General features: G+C 38.0%; 1 protein-coding gene across 12 annotated transcripts in view; it reads left to right on the top strand.

Moving 5' to 3' along the window:
* The window catches only part of CYRIB (CYFIP related Rac1 interactor B), a 177,615-nt gene that overhangs the window by 96,091 nt on the left and 53,744 nt on the right, over positions 1-27,780 (top strand). For 6 of the 12 annotated variants that reach the window (XM_055287252.2, XM_055287250.2, XM_055287248.2 and 3 more), the window contains 2 exons: positions 18,404-18,490; positions 19,650-19,688. The gene's annotated coding sequence lies outside the window, so the exon portion shown is untranslated. The remainder of the gene's footprint in view (positions 1-18,403; positions 18,491-19,649; positions 19,689-27,780) is intronic. The other 6 variants (XM_055287256.2, XM_055287258.2, XM_055287257.2 and 3 more) reach the window with 1 other exon arrangement.

Below are 27,780 nucleotides of genomic sequence, written 5' to 3'. Positions count from 1 at the left end.
TGGCCACTGGTCTCTTACTGTTGCCGCTGTGAACCATTTCAAATGTCCTTGGTCTTTGGATACAAAGTCCTGGGGTGTAGATAAAGTATTTGTGATCTGACCTCTTCCCTGAACTCCATACTTCTGTATCCATTGTTGCCTTCTCAACATCTTCAGATTGGTGGCTCATAAGCCTCTCAAATTTAACATGTCCAAAACTGAACTCCTCTTCTTTTTTTAATCTTCACACCTGCTACTTTTCATCCAGGCAAGCTGTCTGATAGAAAATATTTCATAATCAAGATGTGTCTGCTTTGTTTCTTGATAAATAGAATCAGTTTATATATACCTGACAAGTTTATTACATAGGGTAATGTTGAATACATCCCATTGCATTACATCATCAGGCATATAATGTCTGTCACATTTTTGGTGATACTAAATTTTATCCCTCAATTCAGATGGTGTCAACCAGCCTGGGCAACACGCTGAAACCTTGTCTACAAAAAAAAAAAAATACAAAAATTAGTCGAGTGTGGTGGTGTGATCCTGGGAGATTAAGGCTGCTGTGAACTGTGATTTTGCCGCTGCACTCCAGTCTAGGCGAGAGTGAGACCTTGTAAAAGGCCTCGGTTTGGTGATACTTTTAAACCATGTGAATATCTGGTTGCCCAAAACTTTTCACTGAGTAGCCCAACATAGGAGAGGACAGACACTCAAATAATGGCTGTTAATGTATATCTGAATAATAGCTATTAGTTATTATCAAGAAGTTAGCGAAGAAGAAAACCTTCCTGTTTTAGTTTCAGTTTTTAATAGTGTAGAGGAAAGTTAAGTAAATTATTATGAATCTCAAATTCTGAAAAGAAGCATTAACAGTCATTCTCCAATATGGACTGCAAAGGTGACAAATGATGGCTACATACAATTTAACTTTTTTTTTAACAGATAAGACTCATGTCTGAGTAAAAGGTACATTAGGAAGGAGGCTGAAAGAAATGGCTAAAATAAATATTGATGATCTGTTCACTTTGGTGGTCAGTACTTTCTCATACATCATTTAGCATAGATCAACATTTTTCTCCATTTTTGTGGTTTTAGTACTTAAAATTTTTTTCCTATTCTTGCACTTTAATATTTTTTCTGTTAATTCAAGGAAGCAGGGTCTACTTCCCAAATGACTAAAAATTTGTCTCTTGTTATAAGAAATCTATCTCTGTAGATAAAATAAATTCCTAGATACTGCAAATAGTAAACTAAACAGTAAAATCTGGAATATGTAAGTGCTCCTACATTTGGTGGAAATCAAATGAAAGGGGAAGGGGAATTTCTAAAATGTACAGGTTTTTGTAAGGTATTAAATTAGTGAATGAGTAGGGTAGCAGAAGGTAAAACATCCAGGATGTTATGAGTTAATGGTTTCAGAATTTATTTTAAAATCAAATTTTGTTTATCTTTTCCAGTCTGAAATACCTAGGTAAAAATTACTGATGATACGGAAGTCTGTCACATAGCAGTTGAAGTACAGTTATGGCACTCATTCTGTTTGTGGGTGACTATCTGTTAAAAATCATTTAAACTAAGATGTTTAAGTCTAGGAAGTAAAGAAATAGCCAAAATCTGAAAATACTGAATGTTTTCTACTTGAGAGCTTGTTTGGAGGTTCTAGCAGGGGAGCGCAGCTACTCGTATACCCTTGACCGAAGACCGGTCCTCCTCTATTGGGGATGGTTGTCCTCTTCGACCGAGCGCGCAGCTTCGGGAGGGACGCACATGGAGCGGTGAGGGAGGAAGGGGACACCCGCCTAGCCAGCCAGATCAGCCGAATCAACCCTGGCGATCAATGGGGTGACAGATGTCGCAGCCAGATCGCCCTCACATCCTGAATGTTTTCTACTTAATTATCTCTATGAAACTTCTAAATGTTAGGAAAAGTAAAGTTCTTCTACTGAAGAATTATGAGCTCTTTTGAGAAATGAACGTGTCTGATATGATATATTTATAGTTGTGTGTATTGGTGTCTTGTCTGTTGAACCCATTAGATTCCATGTGGCTACTAATGAGCACTTGGGAGAAAAGCTCATAAGACATGTAAGGTAGTTTTTAAAAGAGAAGATAGACAAGAAAGAACCACTTCATAGGACATTTAACAGGCTGGACTTACGTGTTTTAAAGGTGAAGGTTTACTACATAAATATATACTCTGACCATGAAAGAGTAATTTTTAGAATAGTACATTTTTTTTAAAAGTGTTTTCCCCTGATTTGGTTTGTAAGTTCAGACTTGATAGTCCAAATTTTGGAATTATATAAGCTGTCCAATAAGTAGAAATAACAGAAGGGCAAACAGATTAAGGTTCAAACATGGATAGCAAATGGGATAGAAATTATTGAAGAAATCAGTGCAGTTTTGTATTTATTAGGACTGAAAAATCTTACCCGGTGTTCTTCTGAATTCTTGGAGTTGTCTCAGTCTCAGTTTAATAAAGCCTTTTTCTTAAGGATTTTAGTATTATTTTATTATGTTACCCCATTGTTAACAATCGTAGGTAGTAATTAAAATGCTTTGTATAGGAGAAGATAAGATTTTCCTTTTCCAGTTTAGTGTATATGCTAACATAAATCCTAAAATTAAGTTATTTGACTTAATTTGAAGCGTATAAAAATGTCTTTGGAAGTTGTTAGTAGTACTGGTGTTTTTTTAAGTGTGTAAGGCACCCAGACATCTCACTTCTCTAGCTTTCTCTGACATTCTTCTCTAGACATAATGAAATTACTCCCTCATCTGTTTTCCCATAGCAGTTTAACCACAGAACTCTAGCACAGCATTTTATTTAATTGTACTGTATTGTAGTAATTTGTTTACATGTCATCTCATAGACTGTGAGCTTTATGAGGACAGGTCTTGTTTTTACACAGCATTTTGTACTTTGCCATACATAGAATGTCTGGCCTATTGGGAGTCTGTAACTGATCTTCGTTGAGTTTTGAGGATGTTTTTAACACTATGTGACAAAGTATTTTTCATAGTTTTAAAATCTATTGTTTTATTGCTACCAAGACATGCAGTAATATATATTACCACATATCAGATATATAGTATCACTCCAAAGTGGTTATCTATGCCTATTGGTGCAATGGAGTTTTATCGGTCCAGAAAAACTATATCTATCTGTAGGCTGGGTGGGCACAGTGGCTCACACCCACAATCCTAGCACTTTCGAATGCCGAGGCCAATCACTTGAGGCCAGGAGTTCAAGACAAGCCTGGCCAACATGACAAAAACCCATCTCTTAAAAAAATAGGTCGGGCGCAGTGGCTCACGCCTGTAATCCCAGCACTTTGGGAGGCCGAGGTGGGCGGATCAAGAGGTCAGGAGATCAAGATCATCCTGGCTAACACGGTGAAACCCCGTCTCTACTAAAAATACAAAAAATTAGCTGGGCGAGGTGGCGGGCGCCTGTAGTCCCAGCTACTCGGGAGGCTGAGGCAGGAGAATGGCACGAACCCGGGAGGCAGAGCTTGCAGTGAGCCGAGATCGCGCCACTGCACTCCAGCCTGGGTGACAGAGCGAGACTCCGTCTCAAAAAAAATAAAAATAAATAAAAATAAATAAATTAATTAATTAAAATAATTTAAAAACGGTATCTGTAAAACCGTGGTGGACACAATTACATATTTTTCTAAATTTTACCAGTTTTCTGCTAACGATACATTGACCTCTTCTTATCTCTCTTTTCCCCAAACAAATCATTTTAGCAGAATGACAGCCTTTTGGAACCTTAACTTTAGACGAGTTGCATTTATTCTAATGTACTTATATCATTTATGATGTTTGCTTATTCACTCATTCAGCATCTATACTTTGGAGACTGTGATGTTTCAGGCATTGTGCTTAGTGCAGAGCGGAGTGTAGTAACAATGAACAGCCTGTGATAGCCACTTTGAGTCATGGGAAAGGGTCCAGCGTCTTGATGAGTGATATGATGTGCTGTGAGGCCTACTGAGAAGATTTTTAACTCACACATGGAATATACCTTTATCTCACACTGTCCTGTTCTCTAAATTTCTGTTGTAATTGTAGTCTGTAACAATACTTTGGTGTTGACAGAATTATTATGAATTTGTTACTTTTTACATATGCAAGTATTATTTCCACAGGAAGTCATTAACTGCTTTCAGGATAAAGATTGTTGTTTTCTTTTTTCAACCCTTAGAAAATGTAAAAAGCATTCTTAGTGTGCAGGTAGAACAAAAAGCCATGGGATTAGGCATGGTCTGTGGGTGGTTTGCAGACCCCTGCTTTAGATGGAGAAAGCAATATTATCATATCTGGGGTTGGTCACTTTTCTATGTAAAGTTTCTTAATCTGGGATGGAGCAATCCTGGCTATATATTAGAAACATTGTGTGGCTTATTAAAAAAACAAATGCCATGGCGTACTGTAGACTTGGTGAATAAGAATCTGCTGTGGTAGCTCTGTGGCATGCATAGTTAAAAACAGGGTGGTGGTGTTCCATGGATGATTGTGGTGGGCAGCCATTATTGATAGTACGTACTGGCCAGTGGTCACTGGTAACACGTGAAAATGAAGTAATACGAGGTAGGGTGGATTTTCTTTTTCCAATTTTTTTGTTACTAAATCACTGCAGTAGTAGGGTGGATTTTCTAATAAAACTAGAACTGAAGTATTTAAAGAAATAATTAAATTTCTTAAAAAGCTGCTTTAACAATACATAAAAAAGACTTTTTCTTTTTTGAGATGTTGTCTCGCTCTGTCACCCAGTCTGGAGTGCGGTGGTGCGATCTCGGCCCACTGCAACCTCCGCCTCCCAGGTTCAAGCGATTCTCCTGTCTCAGCCTCCTGAGTAGCTGGGATTACGGGCACGTGCCACCACGCCCGGCTAATTTTTGTATTTTTAGTAGAGACAGGGTTTCACCATGTTGGTCAGGCTGATCTCAAACTCCTGACCTCATGGTCCGCCCGCCTTGGCCTCCCAAAGTGCTGGGATTGCAGGCGTTGAGCCACTGCACCTGGCCAAGATATTTAAGAGAAATCTTGGGAAATTTTTTTTTAAGAATTGAGTCAGCCTGAGATCTCTGTGTCCTATGCCATTACAATTACAGATATAGACTAATGGGAAGGATGATGTGTACATATGTGATCAGGTTTCTGCATTAGAAGGATTATTCTAATAACATTATGGAGAATTAGAAAAGATTAGAGGTGCAGCAGTGAGACCCAAATAGGCTATAGTAGGAGTCCTGGCTTGAACTGCTAGTTCAGTGGTTGTGTGAGTAGAGGTCTTCAGGAAATAGAATAGTCAGGTTTTTCAGGTCCTACAGTACGGGTAAGAATGATGACTGGTGTTTTCTAACTTGGATGGATGAATGGTATTGGTATGTATTAATACATAAACTTCTTTAAGATCAGTGCTTAAATCTTAAACAGTTTGATATTTCTAGAACCTAGTACAATATCTGCCACATGGTGGATATTTAATCTGTGTTGCTAATAATAGCTACAACTAAGCGAATGTTTGTGATTTTTCCTAAGCACTAAACATGCATTGTCATTGAATCTTATTTAATGCTTGCAACAGTGCTGTAAGGTCTGTTAACTCCATTTGACAAATGAGGAAACTAATGCTTACTAGCTGTGTGATCCTGAGTTATGGTAACTGTCAGAACTAGGATTCAAACTAGTATTTGACTGGTTTCAAAGCCTCTAGACTAAAACTTTTCTACCTATATATGCTATGCTGTTTCCCTTCGTTGTAAAATACTTAAGCACTGCATATTAAATAGGGTACAAAAGACTTGAGAAACAAATTTTATCTTCCCTCAGTTATACAACTAACATCTGCAACCAATGAGTAGCAGTGTACTATTGGATGAAAATGCTTTAGAATTATAGGGATTGATGTGGGCTAGAGTCCTCGGGAAAAGCCTGTTGAAAGTAGGAATAGCTTTAAATTGGCCCTTTAAGGATAAGAACATTTTTAGAAGGAAGAAAGGAATGCCTTTTTAGGAGGAAACAGATTTCAGGACTGGAATCGGCATAGGCTGTTGGGGGCTCTGCTCTAGTAGCATGTTTATTAGTAGCCTGAAATCAGAATGGGTATTCATTCCTAAGTGTGCCAGTTTGAGAGTGTATGCTGAAGAGTATTGGGAGCTATTAGAAGTTTTTTTTTTTTTTAATAGAGCAGTGATGAGATAAAATTAGTGTCTCTTATAGTGCTTGACTAATATTAGGTACTCAGGTATTTGTGTGATAGAAATAAAGTGGGGAGAGAACTACAGAAGTAGGTTAACCATTTAGGAGATTATTGCAGTAGTTAGGAGTGAGAGCATAAAAATCTGAGCTACGGAAATGACAAAGAATAAATACGAATTTAGGATAAATTGAAAGCAAAGGAATAGAAGCCTTTTTAGAAGAAAGTTGGATAGAATTTCATTTCAGAAGAAAGAATAGAAGATTTGCATTTTATTACTGACTGCCCAAATTTAACCTTTCCGGGTCTCAACTTTCCCATTTGTGAAATGGAATTGGGACAAGATACGATTTTAAATTGAAATCATAAAGCTTATTTTTAGCTTTAAAACTTTTGTCTCTATGGGCTTTTCTTTTACTGAACTATTTCAGAGATCACCTATATATCAGATTTCAAAGTTAAAATATAAATACGAATGTAATAGGATGTCTTAAGTTCTAAAGCTGGAGACTCTAGGCATTAGATCCTCTAGATTACAGAGTAAATACATACATTAATGTGGATCTTGGAAAATGGAGTTTCTCAGGCTTGACCCACAAAATTTAGTGGGTCGTGGCAAGCCTGAGAATCCACATTTTTGGCAGATGCATATGGTCTATGGACCATTTTTAAAAGTTTTATTAAGCATACAGTTTGTTGAGCTTCAGCATAGCTAATCACCCATGAAACCATCACCACAATCAAGATAATGAACATAATCACCTTCAAAGTTATTTCCTACCTCCTTCAAATCTATCCACTCTACCTGCCCCTAGACCCCAGTCAACCACCTATGCCCTTTCTGTCATTATAATATTAGTTTGCATTTCCTAGAATCTTACTTTTTTATTAATTAATTTTTTTAGAAACAGGGTCTCACTGTGTTGTCCAGTCTTGACTCCTAGAATCTTATATATGAGGACTCATACAATATATATTCTTTTATATCTGGCTTCTTCAACTCAGCATAGTGATTTTGAGATTTATACTTTTTATTGGATGTGTCAGTAATTTGTTTCTTTTATTGCTGAATAGTATTCCAGCATATGGAAATACCACAGTCAGTCCATTCATTTGTTGATGAACGTTTGGGTTGCTTGCAGTTTGAGACTAGTACAAGTAAAGTTGCTATGAACATTAGTGTATGATTCTTTGTATGAACATAATGCTTTCATTTTTCTTGGATAAATACCTAGATGGAATGACTGTGTCATATTGAAGATGTATATTTAACTTTTTAAAGTGGCTTTGCACAAGTGTATAGGAATTCATTTGCACTGTATTCTCACCAGCACTTGGTATGGCCATTTACAGTATTTTTTTAGCCATCTGATATGTTTTCAGTTTGTATTTCTCTAGTGCCTGATGGTGTTGAGCATCTTTTCAAGTGCTTATTTGCAATCCATTTAACTTTGGTGAATTATCTGTTGAAATCTTTTGCCTCTTTTTAGATTCAGTTGCTTTCCTTCTTAGGTTGTAAAAGTTCTGTATACAGGCAGTTCTCATTTTGTGCTGTGGAATGTAAAAATACTTGTGCAGACTTGAATTTTGCAAAGCAATCTTAGAAATTACGTTGTTCATGATTTTTAGAAACTTTCGTCAAAACATACTCTCATTGTAGCAAAATGTATAGGGAAATGGATAAAACAGTAAAACTAGTATTTACTTAGTACAGTGTAATTTAAACCTTGAAAATTAAAGTGTTTTATTTCTTTGTAAAAATCTTTTCAAGAGTAATTAGAACTGTGCCTGGTTTCTTCCTCCCTGTTGTACAGTGTGGAGTGAGCATCATTTCTAGGCCTTGGACAAGTTGTTAATACTTCTAAGTTTGGATCAGCTTCAAACATTTTATCCATTACATCGTGAATGTCAAGAAGTATATGTAAAAGTTCCTTTAATATGAAGGTTTTTTGCTGGCATGACTTCCTCTCAGACATTGTCATCCTTTCACTGTAACCACTCTCTTCTTTTATGTTGATCAGTTTACCTTCAGAAAGTTCCTCTGGCTGCATATTTAGTCTCCCTGTTGGCAGCAGTGTCGACATTCTCACAGTCAACTCTTTCTTTTGTAATTCCATTTATATTCCATTAGAATTTTATTTCCAGCATTATCGCTTTTGTTTCTTTGCTTCACTTTCGTCTTTGTTGGCAAATCCTCTCCTTCAGTTACCCATTTAAAAAAAAAGTATCTCATGGATTTGTCACTGGGGGACAGGGAAGTAACACAGCTACATGCTCTGCAGCCTGTACATATAGTGAATAACAGGTGTGCAGTGACTAGCGACTGACTTTAAAAGAAGTGGTATGATTGGTCATGGAGCAGGATATAAAAAATTGGAGAAAAGGATAAAACCGTAAAGAATTCTGTATTTTCAGTATCTTCATTTCTCATTACATTTTAAAAAGACAAAAACTAGATGTTTTAGAAAAAGTGTATTTATGGTTATGGTCTATACAATAGTAATAATGATAATAACATCAACTTTCATTTATAGAGTCCTTATCTGGCAGGGACATTTTTAAATGCTAGACATATTCTTATTTAATCCTCATAATAACCCAATTAGGTGGTAGGTGTTAATATTATCCCCACTAGAGAGAGAGAAACTTGTCCAAGGGTGAGCCTCACAGTTTGGCTCCAGAGCCCGTGCTTTATTTATACTAGTGCTACTCAAAGTGCACTTTGCAAACCAGCACTGGTTCATAAACTGTTCACACATAGTCTGTGAAGAATTGGAATTTGCGTTTTGTAAGTTTTTAAAAATTAAAAAAAATTCTTTTTTTCCTCTGGTAATTTCTACAAAAACATTGGATCATAGTAGCTGGAAAATACTCTAGCAATGGCTTGTCATTGAAGAATGTGCTTTGGTTTTCTTAAAAAGGATTAGCTAATGAATGCACTTGTATGTATTTTAAATGTTTCTATCAATAATTGCAATTAATTGAACAACTAGTTCTGATTATTATGGAAAAGCTTTTACATAATACAAAGTAATTGCAGCACTGTGGGGAAAGACAAGGTTTATCCCAAGAGCTTCTGCTTATGTAGGCATGATTTTGAAAGTGGAGCAGATTCCAGGGGTGGCTCACGCCTGCAATCCCAGCACTTTGGGAGGCCGAGGCAGGTGGATCATGAGGTCAGGAGATCGAGACCATCCTGGCTAACACGGTGAAACCCTGTCTCTACTAAAAATAGAAAAAATTAGCTGGGCCTGGTGGCCAGCGCCTGTAGTCCCAGCCACTCGGGAGGCTGAGGCAGGAGAATGACGTGATCCCGGGAGGCGGAGCTTGCAGTGAGCCTAGATTGCGCCACTGCACTCCAGCCTGGGCGACAGAGCAGACTCCGTCTCAAAAAAAAAAAAAAAAAAGTGGAGCAGATTCCTGAAAGTCAAGGTATTGCATTGTAGGATTCACTTTTGCGCTTTGTATTTAAATTTATCAGCAGTAGAGATTAACAGCAGTAGAGAACACACTTGTTTTCTGTCACCGTAAACTTGACACACAGATTAGGAATTCACTGAATCATTTTACCTGAACCACTGTTTAATATGCCTTCATTAGTTCATCCTGTTGATTATCATATAGAATCATTTGAAAAAAAAAATGACTTGCAAGAAAAGAAAGACCCAGCCTGGGCATCCTAATAAGACCCTGTCTCTAAAATAAAAAAATAAAAATAAAGAAAGGCAAATATAGAAAAACCCGTCTTTGTTTTCATTCAAATGCACCTTCTCTGTTCCCAGTCCTCCCCTTCCCCCAACCCCAGAGTGCATCTCTGCATCTTTTGAGGTAATTATATGGCTTTTTTCTTTTAATCTGTTAGTGTGGTGAAAACAGTAGGTATTCTGAACCAACCTTGCACTTCTCAGATAAGCCAAACTTGGTCATAATTAAAAAAAAAAAAACTTTGTAATTTCAGATAACTGCAGCATATAGGACTAGGGGTGGAGAGAGTGGTGCTGGGGGAGTGGTGAGGCAAGGTGAGAAGCTGGAAGGAATGGTCATTTCAGTGCTAGTGCACTTTGCAACTTCAGATAATTTTGGAGCGTATATATATATATATTTAGCAGGATGTATAAATTCAACTATTTGATCTTTTATAAAATTGACCCTGGGGTAAATTTGGAGCGTGTATATATATAAACTGTAAAGCTTTATTTGCCTTATGTTATTACCTCTGTTTGTATTTACCATTCCTTTAAAATTATGTGTGTAAATGTTATAAGGGGTTTTGAACATGTGGGGTAGATTAAATGAACACTAAAAACTCTATCTTTTAACTAGCATTTAATTTTACAGAGTTTGAGCTTATAGAGCTGCAAAATAAGGTACTTACTTGTTTTCACAGAACATATCTTAAACCTGTGGAATCTTTAGGTTAGCACAATTGCAGCACCTGCCATCAAAAATGCATTTTACAGTCTCTCCATGGCTGTGTGTTCCAAAACTTAGCTGAGTTGAAGTATCAGAAAAGTCCCATTGTAGATGGTCAGTAATCAGGGCAAGATGTTGGCAGTAACCAGGAGATCTAGAAGTAAGAAGGTTCTGTATAATGTCCTCAAAGCCTGGTGAGCCTCTTAATCTAGCTCTTGCCTTTTAATTTAGCCCTTGCCTCAGGTTTTTCATAATTGAAAACAGCATAATTGCTGTTGTAGGTTTTGTTTATTTTTGTTTTTGTTTGTTTTTTGCACACCACCACAGTCGGCTAATTTTTGTATTTTTAGTAGGGACAGGGTTTCACCATATTGGTCAGGCTGGTTTTGAACCCCTGAACTCGTGATTCGCCCACCTTGGCCTTGCAAAGTGCTGGGATTATAGGTGTGAGCCACTGCGTCCGGCCGTGGGTTATTTTTTTAAAGAATCATTTTTAATTTTACAATAAAAGAAGTTAGTGGAAAAGTAGTATTTGTTTTACAAGAAATCACATTTACAGAAAGGAATATTATTATAAATATTGAACAAGATTGTTTCCTGAAAAGTAATTTTCTCCCTCTGTTCCCTTCCTCATTTCTGTCCCTTTCCCTCCTTTTCCCAATTCCTTACCCTCTAATCATGACCTTGGACAAACTACTTAACCTTTTAAAGCCTCTGATTGCTCATCAATGAAAAGGGTTTAATTTTAACCTATTAGGTTGACAGGCTTATGTGAAATATATCATGCAGTACAGTGTCTAAAACATAGGAAGTATTTAGAAAAAGACAGCCGAGTAGAAAGGGACAATTTTAAAAGACTATACCTCACTTTATACATTTATATTGAGTATCTGATTAAGGAAGTTCAGATTTGGTAGTTATTTCCTTAAAAATACATAAGGCCTTGATAGAAAATGGGAAGGACTAAGTTACACAATTGTGTAGAAAAAAATAGCTGGCCTCGGTAGTTAAAAAAACAATGGGAGAGAGGCCGGGCAAGGTGGCTCATGCCTATAATTCCAGAGCTTTTGGAGGCCAAGGAGGGAGAACACTTTGAGGCCAGGAGTTCAAGGTTACAGTGAGCTATGATTGTACGACTGCATTCCAGCCTGGGCGACAGAGCGAGACCGTGTTTCTTTTGTTTGTTTTTAGAATTAGGGTCTTGCTCTGTCGCCCATGTTGGAGTGCAGTGGCACTCATAGCCCACTGTGGCCTTGAAGTCTTGGGCTTAAGCCATCCTCCTGTCACAGCCACACATGTAGCTGAGACTACAGTTGTATGTTACTAGACTTGGCTGTTCATTTTATTTTTTGTGTGTATATGGTCTTGCTATGTTGTCTCGTCTGTTCTCAAACTCCTGGTCTCAAGTGATCCTCCCACCTCAGCTTCCTGAAGTGTTGAAATTATAGGCATGAGCCATTGCACCTGGCCCTTGTCTCTTAAAAAAAAAAAAAAAGTGAAAGAAGGCACCACTTGTCAAGGATGCTGTGAAGTTGGCCAGTGCATCATTCTGATGGTAATGTTAATTAGAATGTATCTTTGGGCAGCAATTTGGCACTAGGTATAAAGACCTTGATGTATCCTAAACATTTTTAAGTTATTTCAACAAAGATTTATGTTCATAGCTAAGATAATTATTCAAGGTGTTCACATGGCCCTCTGCACAAGGGGTGCCACACCCATGGGTGTATCAGGCATGAGATAGATATGTCACATTTGAGAAGATCGTGGGTGAGTGAAGGGATTCTGGGCCTTCTGGCCACATCTTGGAGCCAGGAGTTCCAGGTTACAGTGAGTTGCCTGGTACATAAACCCATACTAGCACCTATGGCATGCGAAGACTCTGGAGAGCTCCTGTGAGGACACTCTGTCCATGCAGGTGGTTACAGCATGGTCTTGTCCAGACTGAGCTCCAGACTCCAGGCATCCCCTGAGGTGATTTCTTTCGCTAACTTGTCCACCACTCCAGTCTGACAGAAACTGATCTGGTAGTCTCATTTGAGAAATTTGGGGCAAGGGTGCCTGGCACTGGCTTAGGTATGTTTTTGTGTCTTAATGTTCAGGGATTATGTTTGTCAGTAGGCAAGAGTGTGACCCTTGTGTGCAGGGGCATGTGTATGCACAGCCAGGGTGTTTGCTTGCTGGGGTTCTTAAACCCCAACCCAGGCAGAGCTATATTGTGTAGTTATTGAGGTGGTGTAATAAAATAATAGTTCATAAACATTTTTATATTAGACTGGGATAACTTTTTCTAATCTCACAAAGTCTTTATGTGCTTATGGAAGTCTTGGGCATAGCATTGTTTAAAAGAGCAAAAGGTTAGAAAAACCTGAATGTCCGGCAGTGAGAAAATGCTTGAAAAAATGTGGTACAAGCATATGATGAGTTGGTATGTAAAAAGTAGTATTTTGGCAGAGTTTTTAATGATGTGAAAATATTGCTCATGATATGAATGATAAAAAGCAGTACGCCGGGCGCGGTGGCTCACGCTTGTAATCCCAGCACTTTGGGAGGCCGAGGCAGGCGGATCACGAGGTCAGGAGATCGAGACCACGGTGAAACCCCGTCTCTACTAAAAAAAATACAAAAAAATTAGCCAGGCGTGGTGGCGGGCGCCTGTAGTCCCAGCTACTCGGAGAGGCTGAGGCAGGAGAATGGCATGAACCCGGGAGGCAGAGCTTGCAGTGAGCCGAGATCGCGCCACTGCACTCCAGCCTGGGTAACAGAGCGAGACTCCGTCTCCAAAAAAAAAAAAAAAAAAAAAAAAAAAAGGCAGTACAAAGAAATGGTGTTAAATTGTATAAAAATATACATAAAAGAAATTAGAAGAGAATAAATTGTTAAAGCTTTGGTTGTGGGATTATAGGTAGTGGTACTTGTTTCCTTCCATTTTATGTATTTTGTGTAGTGAGCATGTTTTACCCTTATAATAAAGGGGAAAGTTAAGATTGTAAGAACTTTTTAGACTCTACAAAAATCAGGTCATGTTCTGAAAGCCTGGCATTACGTAGGCAACCGTTACTGGCAATTTACGTTTTCCTGGAGGTAATTAAAAAAAAACTTTAGAGATAATGAGAAATGTTGGTATTTCAGATCTTCTGGAGCATGGGTTTACAATAGAGATTAAGAATTTCTTGGCCAGGCATGGTGGCTCATGCCTGTGATCCCAGCACTTTGGGAGGCTGACATGGGAGGATTGCTTGAGGCCAGTAGTTCAAGACTAGCCTGGTCAACATAGCAAGACTCCATCTCTATTTTATTTAAAAACATTTTTAAAAAATCTTTATAAAAAAAGAATTTATTGATATTGTATTAATATTTAGTATTAATATTTGCACAATATTAAGATTTATATATATCATATATGCCTTGATATTTGTTTTTATATAGAAAATGTAGTTCCAGGTATATCAAGGAGGGTGGCTCTTAATGTAACCATTGTGCTTTCTTCTGATCAAACTATTTTGTGATAGTAAGCATGGTGTAGGATGACATAGAGCAATCCTCAGGTGTTTGAGTTCTGGTGTGTGTTAGACATGGTTTTCTTAAGAGTACTATACTTGAGATTTAGTGTCAGTAGAGAGATACATATTATTGTAATTTTAATATTAAATACAAAAGGTAATGACCGTGTTCAGCAAAACTAGCATTTCCATTAATCTACACACTTTGAGTTTATTTTTGCTCTTTTACAAAGGAAAAGGATGCATAGATAACATAATTTAAATAAGTGAAAATCTGCATTTTACAAATAAAGATGCTCAAATAACTTAATAATTTAAATAATTGGAAATGCAACCCAAGCCTGTCTCATGTCAGAACCGGTTCTCTAAACCATTTTACTATATTTGCTTTTTATTATTAGGGAGCATACATTTTTTTCATAATTTATTGTTTTGCCTCCCTGTTACAAATTATCAAGATTATTTTTTTCTGTTGCCTTCATGTGATTTATGTACACTCCTATGAACTATTTTAAGACATTTTGGTATCCCTTATCTTTAATTTTTACATGATTGATTCATCTTTCCATTTTAAATTTCTTATAGTGCTTTATATTTTAGCATATTATTCCTCCAAAGATAAGAATCTTTGTTCTATTTTCTGAGATTTAGTTTTGAGAAATTACACTCGAATCCATGTGTAATGTATAGTTTGAGAAGGGTCTGTATTAGTTTTCCATGGAGTTATTTCAACACCATTTATTTATTTATTTTTTGAACAGAGTCTCACTCTGTCACGTAGGCTGGAGTGTAATGGCGTGATTTCAGCTCAGTGTAATCTCTGCCTCCCAGGTTCAGGCAATTCTTGTGCCTCAGCTTCCCAAGTAGCTGAGATTACAGGCATGCACCAACATGCCTGGTTGATTTTTGTATTTTTAGTAGAGACGGGGTTTCGCCATGTTGGCCAGGCTGGTCTCAAACTCCTGACCTTAGGTGATCCACCCACCTCGGCCTCCCAAAGTGCTGGGATTACAGGCGTGAGCCACTGCACCAGGCCATCAGTGAGATTTAGGTACCATCATTTTAAATACTACAGAGCTATAAACATGGTTGACAGAATGGTCTGAAGTCATAACTCATGTCTTGCTGGAGGCAAGTACATTTTTTTCATATATATATAGTTTTTTTATTATTATACTAAGTTCTAGGGTACATGTGCACCATGTGCAGGTTTGTTACATACGTATACCTGTGCCATGTTGGTGTGCTGCACCCATTACCTCGTCATTTACATTAAGTATATCTCCTAATGCTATCCCTCCTCCCTCCCCCCTCCCCCCACCCCACAACAGGCCCCGGTGTGTGATGTTCCTCTTCCTGTGTCCAAGTGTTCTCATTGTTCAATTCCTACCTCTATGCGGTGTTTGGTTTTTTGTCCCTGCGATAGTTTGCTGAGAATGATGGTTTCCAGCTTCATCCATGTCTCTACAAAGGACATGAACTCATCATTTTTTATGGCTGCGTAGTATTCCATGGTGTATATGTGCCACATTTTCTTAATTGAGTCTATTGTTGTTGGACATTTGGGTTGGTTCCAAGTCTTTGCTATTGTGAATAGTGCCACAATAAACATACGTGTGCATGTGTCTTTATAGCAGCATGATTTGTAATCCTTTGGGTGTATACCCAGTAATGGGATGGCTGGGTCAAATGGTATTTCTAGTTCTAGATCCCCGAGCAATCGCCACACTGTCTTCCACAATGGTTGAACTAGTTTACAGTCCCACCAACAGTGTAAAAGTGTTTATTTCTCCACATCCTCTCCAGCACCTGTTGTTTCCTGGCTTTTGAATGATGGCCATTCTAACTGGTGTGAGATGGTATCTCCTTGTGGTTTTGATTTGCATTTCTCTGATGGCCAGTGATGAGCATTTTTTCATGTGTTTTTTGGCTGCATAAATGTCTTCTTTTGAGAAGTGTCTGTTCATGTCCTTTGCCCACTTGTTGATGGGGTTGTTTGTTTTTTTTCTTGTAAATTTGTTTGAGTTCTTTGCAGATTCTGGATATTAGCCCTTTGTCAGATGGGTAGATTGCAAAAATTTTCTCCCATTCTGTAGGTTGCCTGTTCACTCTGATGGTAGTTTCTTTTGCTGTGCAGAAGCTCTTTAGTTTAATTAGATCCCATTTGTCAATTTTGGCTTTTGTTGCCATTGCTTTTGGTGTTTTAGACATGAAGTCCTCGCCCATGCCTATGTCCTGAATGGTATTGCGTAGGTTTTCTTCTAGGGTTTTTATGGTTTTAGGTCTAACATGTAAGTCTTTAATCCATCTTGAATTAATTTTTGTATAAGGTGTGAGGAAGGGATCCAGTTTCAGCTTTCTACATATGGCTAGCCAGTTTTCCCAGCACCATTTGTTGAATAGGGAATCCTTTCCCCATTTCTTGTTTTTGTCAGGTTTGTTAAAGATCAGATGGTTGTAGATGTGTGGTATTATTTCTGAGGGCTCTGTTCTGTTCCATTGGTCTATATCTGTGTTGTGGTACCAGTACCACAACATGGTCTGAAGTCATAACTCATGTCTTGCTGGAGGCAAGTACATTTTTTTCATATATGTATAGTTTTTTTATTATTATACTAAGTTCTGGGGTACATGTGGTTCTGGTTACTGTAGCCTTGTAGTATAGTTTGAAGTCAGGTAGCATGATGCCTCCAGCTTTGTTCTTTTGGCTTAGGATTGACTTGGCAACGTGGGCTCTTTTTTGGTTCCATATGAACTTTAAAGTAGTTTTTTCCAATTCTGTGAAGAAAGTCATTGGTAGCTTGATGGGGATGGCATTGAATCTATAAATTACCTTGGGCAGTATGGCCATTTTCACAATATTGATTCTTCCTATCCGTGAGCATGGAATGTTCTTCCGTTTGTTTGTATAGAGGCAAGTAAATTTTAACACTTAACTTGAATAATCTCTTGGTTTGTAGATTTTAGGTGCCTGGATTATCTAATTTAAATATTAGTTAATATTTACTATTTATGACCTGATATTTGATTTCTAAGAGTGAATACAGTTACAATTGTTTTATTGTGTCGTGATTTATTAAGAATAAATAATTGAGTTTTCCCTCATGGTTTTATGCAGAGTGGCACTGTTTTTTTTGCTGTGGTTTATAAAAGTGGTCAGTCAAGCCACTTGTTTTGTTTATTTCTGGGAGCCTGCAGTGGGCCTTAGAGAAGGAAGTTTTATCTTTGGCAGAAAAAGCAAAAAAAGTGTTTATTCATTTCACTTCTAGTAATATTGATCCAAGGCAAGCTTTTGAGAAAAACTAGAGCGGTTAGGCTTTGAACGTGACTCCCATTTGTGAACTAACTCATAGAGAAAAGTGAAAGATTGTAATCCCAGCACTTTGGGAGGCCGAGGCGGGTAGATCACGACATCGGGAGATGGAGACTATCCTGGCTAACATGGTGAAACCCCGTCTCTACTAAAAATACAGAAAATTAGTGGGGAATGGTGGCAGGCGCCTGTAATCCCGGCCACTCGGGAGGCTGAGACAGGAAAATCGCGTGAACCTGGGAGGCAGAGTTGCAGTGAGCCGAGATCGCGCCACTGTACTCCAGCCTGGGTGACAGAGTGAGACTCTGTCTCAAAATCAGTCAATCAATCAATCAATCCAGCCTGGGCGACAGAGCGAGACTCTGTCTCAAAATAAATAAATAAATAAATAAATTAATTAATTAATTAATTAAATAATAAATTGTAGACAACCTGAGGTTCTAGAACAGAAGTTGCAAACTGGTGGTTCATCCACTTATAGCCCTTAGACTGTTTCATTTGGCCTATTGAGTGTGTCTGACTTATTTCATTAGTTGCTAATATCTAAAATCTGTTTTACATGGATATTGAGCTCTGTATCACCTGTATTTTTAGCGTGGCATGTTGATAGCAGTGGCACCATTTAGATAAACACACATGTTTATTTGCCTGGTTAACACTTATCTAAGGTGGCCCCAGCCAGCCAACTCCATATGCATTTTTGCAGCCTCTGTTTTAGTCTCTTCAATATGAAGTAGTAGTAGATCTGATAATGCTCAGGGAACAGAATCTTCCGCCTTGAGTTAGTAGGAGATAGTAGGCACAAGGATTTTAGGTAGTGAGAGTTTGGGTGGAATATGGGGTGTGCAAGAAAGTGTAGTCGAAATTAAGAAGGAACATCAGGTGAGGTAGGATGAAAAGGGATTATGGTATCGTGGAAATCAAGTGTCTTGACCTAGTTTCACTCCAAAAGCAGAAACTGAGACGGGTGCTTTCTTACAGGTAATTCATTTGCACACCTGTTAGCAAGAAACAGAAGTTGAAGGACTGGAACAAGTGAACTAGGAAAGAGGGAACGCCAATCCAAGGGTACGTTATTGAGCTGCTAATTTTTGTGAGCAACTGGGGCTTGATCCTGAAGAAGCCCTCTGAGAAAGCAATAAAGATAGGCCTTTTGCTGGGAAGAAGGTGGTATTTATTTGCTAGATCCCATCTCTCATTGGTCAAGGGTTGCCCATGGTGTTAACACCTTCAAATTTTCAGGTTTGTTTATATCTCTGGATAGCTGAAGAATTCCTGTAGACGTCTCCTATTGCAAAGCCCCAGAGCAGAAAGTGAACCACAGATAGTACAATCAGGAAGAGGTACCTCAGCTAGAGTGAAAACATGGGGCTTTTTCCTGATAGAGTGATCCATACCTTCTTCTCCAAGGGGTTGATGTCTTTATTTGCTTCTTATAACCTTATTTGCAAAGTTATACTCTTTCTGAAGATTCCATTTTGCCTAAAATTGTGTGTTTGAAATAGTAAAACCAAGCCTGGCATGGTGGCTGATGCCTGTAATCCCAGCACTATGGGAGGCCAAAGCAGGAAGCTCACTTGAGCACCAGGAATTGGAGACCAGCCTGCGCAAAATAGCAAGACCCTCTCTCCGCAGAAATAAATAAATGAATGAATGAATGAGTGAAATAATAAAACCAATCCTAGAGAGGGCTTTGTGGTTCACTTGAATTTTGCCAAATGTGTCCCTGGCAAATAATAGGTTATTGTCACAGAATAAGGATTTTAATACCTTGAGTAAAACTGATTATTAATACATTGAAACTGAATGAACTTAAACTGTGATAAGAATATATAAATATGCCTCTTTTGATAGTTTTAGGCCCCTGCTCTAAGACTAAAGAAGAATTACAAACTTTCCTTTTCTTACCCTTTGCTTCATAAGCTATGATGAGAATTGTGTACTTGTCTTCATACACTTTTTACTCTCTTGAGTATATTGACGGTGACAACTGGATTGTCTTACCTGTTGTTGTTTCCAGGGCTTAATATGATGCCTTACTCTAAATAGGTCCTCCATAAATGGTGGTTGAGTTAATCCAAGGAAATAAATAAATATATGTGTGTATGTATAAAATGTGCATGTGTATGATAGCATTCGTGAACTTTAAAGTTAACTGTAATAAAAACTTGTTTTAAAGTAAAATAATGTTTTAGACTTTCTTCCTTTTTTTTCTTTCTTTAAACAGATAGAAGGACAAGGACAGAATCACCAGCACTGGCTGAAGGTAAATATGTCTTTGGGGGAAATGATTATTTAAATATAAATGAAAAGTTATGATTTCAATAAAAAGTTATATTAACTGTATACAATTTAAGGGAAATGTTCTATACACAATATTGAGTTGCTAAAAATGTTGTTAGGAAATATCGATTGTTTAGTTTTTGGCTTAGAATAGGACCTGGTGGGGAAAATGTAAATTAATTAGAACTTCTTTTAACAGCTTTCTTTCAATAGGAGAGGTATGTGTTTTCCTTTGAATTAAGTCATTTTAGCTGTCACCAGTATAGTTGATCAAGAACGTTCTAAGCCATAATTTTAGTAGTTTAAATTATATGTATGTACATATATATATATTTTCATTGAAAACAGAAGGGAAGACACTTTACACATAATCTTAAGAATTCTATCCATTACTGGTTTTGGTCCTTTTTTAAAAAAAAATTTTTTAGAAACAAAGAATTGTTACCATAAAAGGTAGTTACTGTTAAAGGGTCCTGAGTACTTAAACATTTGTAATCCTGCAATTGTTTTAATTGTAACAAGTTATTAAGTATTCAAAATGTAATTTTTTTTTACAGACATTGTGTTCTTAAGTGAAAATGACTAGCTTAAAATCCCTTTCCGTGTTCTTAGTTATAAGCAGAGTATATTTTTTCAAAACTAGCTCATCAGGCCGGTCGTGGTGGCTCACCTGAGCCTGGGATGTCCAGGCCGCAGTGAGCCAAGGTTGCATCACTACACTTTAACCTGGGCGACAGAGCAAGATCCTGTCTCAAAAAACAAAAACAAGGGTGGGCGCGGTGGCTCATGCCTGTAATCTCAGCACTTTGGGAGGCCAAGGTGGGTGGATACCTGAGGTCAGGAGTTCAAGACCAGCCTGGCCAACATGGTGAAACCCCGTCTCTACTAGAAATACAAAAAATTAGCCAGGTGTGGTGGCGTGTGCCTGTAGTCCCAGCTACTCGGATGGCTGAGATAGGAGAATTGCTTGAACCCGGGAGGCGGAGGTTGCAGTGAGCCGAGATCACGCCACTGCACTCCAGCCTGGGCAACAGAGTGAGACTCTGTGTCAAAAAACAAAAACAAAAATCCAGCCCATCATTTTATTAGAGCTGGTACAACAGTTACTACTGTGACAGTCCTTCAGAATTGTTATCACCTTGCTTACTCTGTATTTTACAGTTCAGAGGTTCTTAACGAGTCTTTTTTGTGCCAAGGACCTCTTTGGCAATCTTATGAAGCCTATGAATCCTGCCTCAGAATAGTGATTCTAATAATGATTCATGATTGTATGAAGTAAACTACATAGGATTAAGAAGGAAACATTACATTGAAAAGCCATTAACAAATACTAAATACAAATTTGTGATAAGTAATATGTGCTTATTACAATAAGTAATGTGTGCTTCTTACATTAATATGTGTGTTTCTCATGTTAGAAAATAAGCGTTAGGAGTAAATATACTATATATCATAATTTTAAATAGATGTTGTGTGCAAAAATTGTAATACGAAAATACCCATGGTTTCTATTAAAGACAGATTCATAGGTCTTCTAATACTACTCTAGTTTGTTACTTATATTCTTGATTGAAGGAATTGTTAATTTTTGTATAGAGGTTAGTGAAAAGGTTCCCATCCATATTCACAGATCCCTGAATTCTCTATGGACCCCCATATTAAGAACCTCGGTTAGTGAAAATTCAGCTAGACCTTTCTCCACCATACTTCAGTAAGTGTAGTTTTTCACGTTCTATATGACTAATCTTAAAGAAGTAGTTACAGGCCGGGCACAGTTGCTCATGCCTGTAATCCTAGCAGTTTGGGAGGCCAAGGCAGGTGGATTGAGGTCAGCAGTTTGAGACCAGCCTGGCCAACATGGTGAAACCCCGTCTTTACTCAAAATACAAAAATCAGCCAGGCATGGTAGCACCTGCCTGTTATCCCAGCTACTCAGGAGGCTGAGGCACGAGAATCACTTGAACCTGGAAGGTTGCAGTGAGCGAAGATCTCACCACTGCACTCCAGCCTGGGTGACAGAGCTAGACTCTGTCTCTCAAAAAAAAAAAAAAAAAAAAAAAAGATATCCTAATGGCATAGGCTAGAAGTTTGTGAAATAGCTTTGAAGAAGCTTCTATTTGCTGGCCCATAATAACAGAAATGCCATCTCTACTAGAAATACAAAAAATTAGCCAGGTGTGGTGGTGTGTGCCTGTAGTCCCAGCCTCTAGTCCCAAATTTTGTGGAGAAAGGGAGTAGAAAATAAGTGTTAAGCCTTGGCAAGTGCCTGCCTTCAAAGAACATGAAGTAAATATGTAAAAAACAAGTATCAGGGCTGGGCGCGTGGTGGCACATGCCTGTAATTCCAGCACTTTGGGTGGTTGAGGTGGGTGGATCACTTAAGGCCAGGAGTTCGAGACCAGCCTGGCCCACATGGCGAAATCTCATCTCTACTAAAAATACAAGCCGGGCATGGTTGTGCGCACCTGTAATCCCAGCTACCCAGGAGGCTGAAGCACGAGAACCGCTTGAGCCTGGGAGGCGGAGGTTGCCATGAGCTTAGATCATGTCAGTGCACTCCAGCCTAGGTGATAGAGCGGGACATTGTCTCAAAAAAACCGCCCTCACAAAACCCAAGTGTCAGTATGAGACACCAAAATTTTAAGAAGAGAAACGCCATCATTGCCATAGGAGAAGGATACGAATAGTAGTGCTCTGATAATTGTGTTCTGAAAACAAGAAAAAGGTAGAGACTTGCAGAAAGTCACCAGCTGTTTTGCAGTTCCATCAGTAGTATAAGCTGGACAGTGGTAAGTTTCAGCCTGATCTAGAAAGAGCCTAGAATGATGTCCCCGAATCCCAGTGTTTGCCCAGCAGCTGACAGCTGACTACAAACTGAATGGCAGGTCTGTTGAAGTTTGATTAACAGCAAAAACAGCATTAACAATCATTTTAAAGGGACGTAGTGGGGAAGCTGACTTTCGTTTTTGTTTCCTTTGTTCTGGTGGTGATTCTTTTGATGTGATCTGGTCCTGATGCCATGTTTTAAAGAGGTTCTCAAAAGCTGCACTGCCAGAGTCAGTGGATTAAGCCCCACATTTTTACTCATTTGCTGCTTTGTCCAAGTCACCAAGTTTCTCTAGTCTTTATTTCCCTTCTTTCATAAAATTAGGGAGTTGAGCTTATTCAAGTCATTTCACAAACCCTTTAGTCTGGGCTCAGATTTTCTATCCTTTGTCATCCCCTTTCTCCGTTTTTTCTCCCAGCAACTTTAGACATGTGGTAGTGAAAGTCTTCAGAATCAAAATGGAGTTACTAATGTTGAGGAAACCCAGGGAAGCTGTGTACAGAGCCAGGGAAGGCTGTGAAGAGAATGTTCTCACACTCGTATGCCTGATAATGAAAGAGACTACAAAGACCATATCCTTACACAAAGGCCATCACCACCTTACACCAAATAATACTTCTGCAAGGACATCTGCCCAGCAACTGCCTGTTCAGCCTCCAACTGGTGTCACCCTTGTTATTGATCTTTGCAGCTAAGGATATTTATTTCAAAACTAGTATATAATCCTTGTTTTTCCTTTAAAAACCTTTGTCTTCCTCTACCTCCCTGAATATGTATGGCATAGTTTACTGTGTCATGCATATTCCTATTGCAATGCTCTGTTCTGAAATAAACATCTTTTCTTTGTGATACTCTCTCTGTTATGTAGGTTGACAGTAAAAATTCAAAGTGGTTTAGTGATTTGAACTTTGATTTATATAAACATTTCTTTTTTATATGCTTTGTGAAACTAGAAGCTGTAATAATTAATGGCATACTTAGTTCAAAAAATGTATATGATATGCACATACTGCATTTGGTCCTAATAATGATCTCAACATTTCATTTACAATTAGCTTATTCCACAGTATTAAGAAAACATAGGTTTCTTCCTATTCTGTATAAATCAGCCTTTAAAATAAACCAGCTTTTGCAAAATTATTTACAAAGATACCTGGCCTTGTCATTTGTCATTTGAAAATAAGTATGGGACCTGCTTTTTAAATTTACTGAGGGGGATCTCTTTCTTCTGTAAAATTTTACTTTCTTTCTGAAGTAAAATCGTATTTTAAAAAATGATATACTGAAAGGCCAGGCACAGTGGTTCATGCCTGTAATCCCAACACTTTGGAGGCTGAGGCGGGTAGATCACCTGAGGTGTCAGGAGTTCGAGATCAGCCTGGTCAACATGGCAAAACCCTGTCTCTACAAAAAATACAAAAATTAGCCGGGCGTGGTGGCACATACCTGTAATCCCAGCTACTTGGGAGGCTGAGGCACGAGAATCACTTGACTTGGGAGGCAGAGGTTGCAGTGAGCCGAGATCGTGCCACTGCACTCCAGCCTGGGCGACAGAGTGAGATTCCAAAAAAAAAAAAAAAGAAAGGCAAAGTAAAAATGTATATATTCAGTTATAATTATCACCTCCTTGGCAACATCAGAATGTAAATGACCTCTGCTGGACTCTTTTTAGTGCTGTAAGAGATACTGATTTATTAATGTAGAAAATTATTCAAGTACATATCTTTAAAATTCTGTTACCAAGAGAAGAAAAATATGTTTTTGTATTCTGTTTGGTTATGATAAGCCTGGAGGAGATACATTTAAGAGAATGATTTTAATTTTAGTTCAGTTAAATTAAGTTCAAGAACCAGGAAAACATTTCTGCCTTTTGTAATTTCACTTGTATTAAATTCCGTTAGTGTACTAGGCTCAAACAGAAAGACCTGACAAACTGTTGAAAACTATTTAGGAACATTTCTTAACATCTGTCTTCTTTTCCTAATAAGCATACGTTTTTCTTTTTTAAATTTATTTTACTTTTAGCTTCTGCATCCAACCATCCATAACATACATACTGCTTTTCTTAAAAAAGTTTTTTCCAGTGAAATTGTTTTTCTAACTTAGAAGTTTTATTACTAATTTCTTTTAGGAACACTTGAAATTTTTCTTGATTGTTTTTGGATGAATTGTATGTGCCACAGTAAGCGTTCATTTATTAACTTAACATTAGCACTAACGTCATCATGCAAAGCCCTCTGCGGGGTGCTTTGGAAACAGAAGTTAAGATCACAGGGAAAAAAGTTTCTACTGCCCTTGGTTCTTTAGCCTATAATGTTTAACAAGGTTTTCGTGATGAGTATTCCCTTAAAAAAAAAAAAAAAAAAAAAAAAACTTAAAAAAAAAATTTTAGATGGGGGCCAGGCACAGCGGCTCATGCCTGTAATTCCAGCACCTTGGGAGGCCGAGGCGGGTGGATCACCTGGTCAGGAGCTCAAGACCAGTCTGGCCAACATGGCGAAACCCCATCTCTACTAAAAATACAAAAATCAGCCGGGCATGGTGGCAAATGCCTGTAATTCTAGCTACTTGGGAGGCTGAGGCAGGAGAATCACTTGAACCCAGGAGGCAGAGGTTGCAGTGAGCCAAGATTGCTCCACTGCACTCCAGCCTGGGCAACAAGAGTGAAACTGTCTCAAAAAATAAAAATTTAGATGGAGTTTCGCTATGTTGCCCAGGCTGGTCTCGAACTCCTGGGCTCAAGCAATCCTCCCACCTCCGCCTCCCAAACTGCTGGGATTATAGGCATTAGCCGCCCACCATGCCTGTCCCTATCTAGAAAATCACTTATAAACTCTACTCAGAAGCTAAATTCTTGGCTGGCATTACTACATAGGAGATGTCTTGTTTGTAACTTTGCAAATGTGAACATACATAATCTGGTGGGTAACTTTCTTTTGACCTCATTTGACTGTTGTTTTAAGATACTTCATATATTTAATGGTTTGTTAAGTAGCACAGGGATTGTGTTTAGTTTATTTCTAGGAGGCCAAAGAGAATTTAAACCAAGGAAAAGTTAACAAATGAGTGAATTTCAGTTTAATACAAGGATTGTATGGTTTTCGAGGGTAGAAGTCGTGTCTTAATTGTGCTTATTCAGTCATTGTCTTAAGTTTCTACAAATTTTTCTAAAAATTGACCAAAGTCTAAAATTTAACTCATGTAGAATATTTAAGCAGTGGTGAGATGGCTACTTGGTGTGGGTATGTTGTAGAATAGATTCATACTAAGGTTAAATAGTCAAGGGTGAGTCTTCCATTTGACCGTGAACGGTCCCTTCCTGGTCTGAGATTCTCTTATTTATTGGTAATGGGATATAAAGCCATTCCGCCTGTTGTCTTTCGCTCTTCACAGTGACTATAGTGTTGAGAAGAGCCCCTAGTCAACTCCAGAAATTAAGGGATACTTAACTTCAGAGAATACCTTATCTTTTAACTCAAATTATGAGGGAAAGCAGAACAATTTTTAAGAATCTCTTACCCATTTCAGTCATAGTGAGGTGACTAGTAATGACACTTTACTTCTATATGCCAAATTCTGGCAGATTTCCTTTCAATTGTAGGCCTCCTGTTTCCCGCACTTTCTCCTTTTCCTGTGAAATCTCTGAGGAGAAGAAAGAATGATGGACATTTTATCCTTTCACTGCCACAAGGCCTGTTTACTTGGCAGTAGGTCCTTAAGTTCCTTGCTTTTTTGCTGCTGTTTGGTGACTGGAAGAGGCACCAGAGACTCTCACTCTGGGGAGGTGGGTGGCATGTTTATAAGTAGTGGATGAGAATGTCTCTGTAGCCCTTAGTTATTCTCTGTGCAAAAACAGAAAACTAAAATTGCTACTTCTGAAGATGACTGTTGGTCATCAGGATTTTTAAGGATTTGAACTCTCGTTGTGATAATGCATAAGAACGTGGGAAACACCATCGAAGATTAGTTCAGAGGTGGTAAAGAGTGTTGTGGGAAAATATTATTGCTGTCTAGGCCAGCTTTAATGTTTTAGCAATAAAGCTTTGCCTGTTAACCTTGTCCTTGATTTTCTTGATGTTTATATTTGAATTATCCTTTCGTAGGTAAGCGTGTATTTGAATTATCCCTTTGTAGGTAAGACCAAGGGATTATTCCATAAACTTAGTCCCTAATTTATTAAGTTGCACTTTGTTTCATTTGACCTAAACCTACTCTTTTTATGGGATGCCCTTAGTTTAGGTATTCTCTTTTCGGATAAATAAGCTGCTTTTTACTTGAATTGTTCATTATTCATTAATTTGACAAATATTTATTGAGTACTGGCTGTGTGACAGAATGTCTGTTAGAGGCTGGAGTTTCAAAAATGAAACAGATGTAGACTTCTTAGATGTTTGGAAGAGCTTTCCTATAAAACTCATTGAGTAACTGATACATTGTATTGTTTATAAATGGTTCTAAATAATAGAAAAAGTCTATGTATAAAATATAGGCTTGACAGCAAAACCAGACAGGAACAGAGAAGAAAATTAGAGGTCAGTCTTACAAAATAATCCAAGGTGAAATGTAGCAAAACCAAATCTAGGAATATATTTTTTTAAATGACCAAATAAACCGGGCGCAGTGGCTCATGCCTGTAATTGTAGCACCTTGGGAGGCTGAGGTGGGAGGTTTGCTTGAGCCTAGGAGTTCAAGACCAGCCTGGGCAACAGAGTAAGACCCTGTTTCAAATTTATTCATTCACCCTCATTCATTTATTCATAAATAAATAAATACATAAATAACCAACCAAGTAGACTTGATCTCAGGAATGCAAGAATGGTTTAGCAATAGAAAATGAATTTATCTAATCTGTCATATTCATAGATTAAATGACAAAATGATTGAAATTATAGAGATGGCAATTATATATTTAATGCAAAATCAAATCAAAATCCCATCAGAATTTTTTGTAGAATTTGACAATCACTTGAGTGAATAAAAGGGCAAGAATAAGGCAATTTTGAAGAATTATTATTTAAACAGTAAGCACAGACCATGAAGAAAAGACGAAAAACTGAACTGTTATGACAAACAACACCATAAACAAAGTTAAGATATGTTAGAGCCTAGGAGACAGTATCTGCCTTGTATATAAGCATTAAAAGGTTGGTATCCAGAATTTCTAAAGCTGCCAGATATGATGGCTCATGCCTGTAATCCCAGCACTTTAGGAGGCCAGGGTGGGGGAGGATTGCTTAAGGCCATGAAT

Source organism: Symphalangus syndactylus, chromosome 7 (assembly GCF_028878055.3).
Source record: "Symphalangus syndactylus isolate Jambi chromosome 7, NHGRI_mSymSyn1-v2.1_pri, whole genome shotgun sequence".
NCBI classification, from domain to species: domain Eukaryota; kingdom Metazoa; phylum Chordata; class Mammalia; order Primates; family Hylobatidae; genus Symphalangus; species Symphalangus syndactylus.
This window is presented reverse-complemented; position numbering and strand designations above follow the sequence as displayed.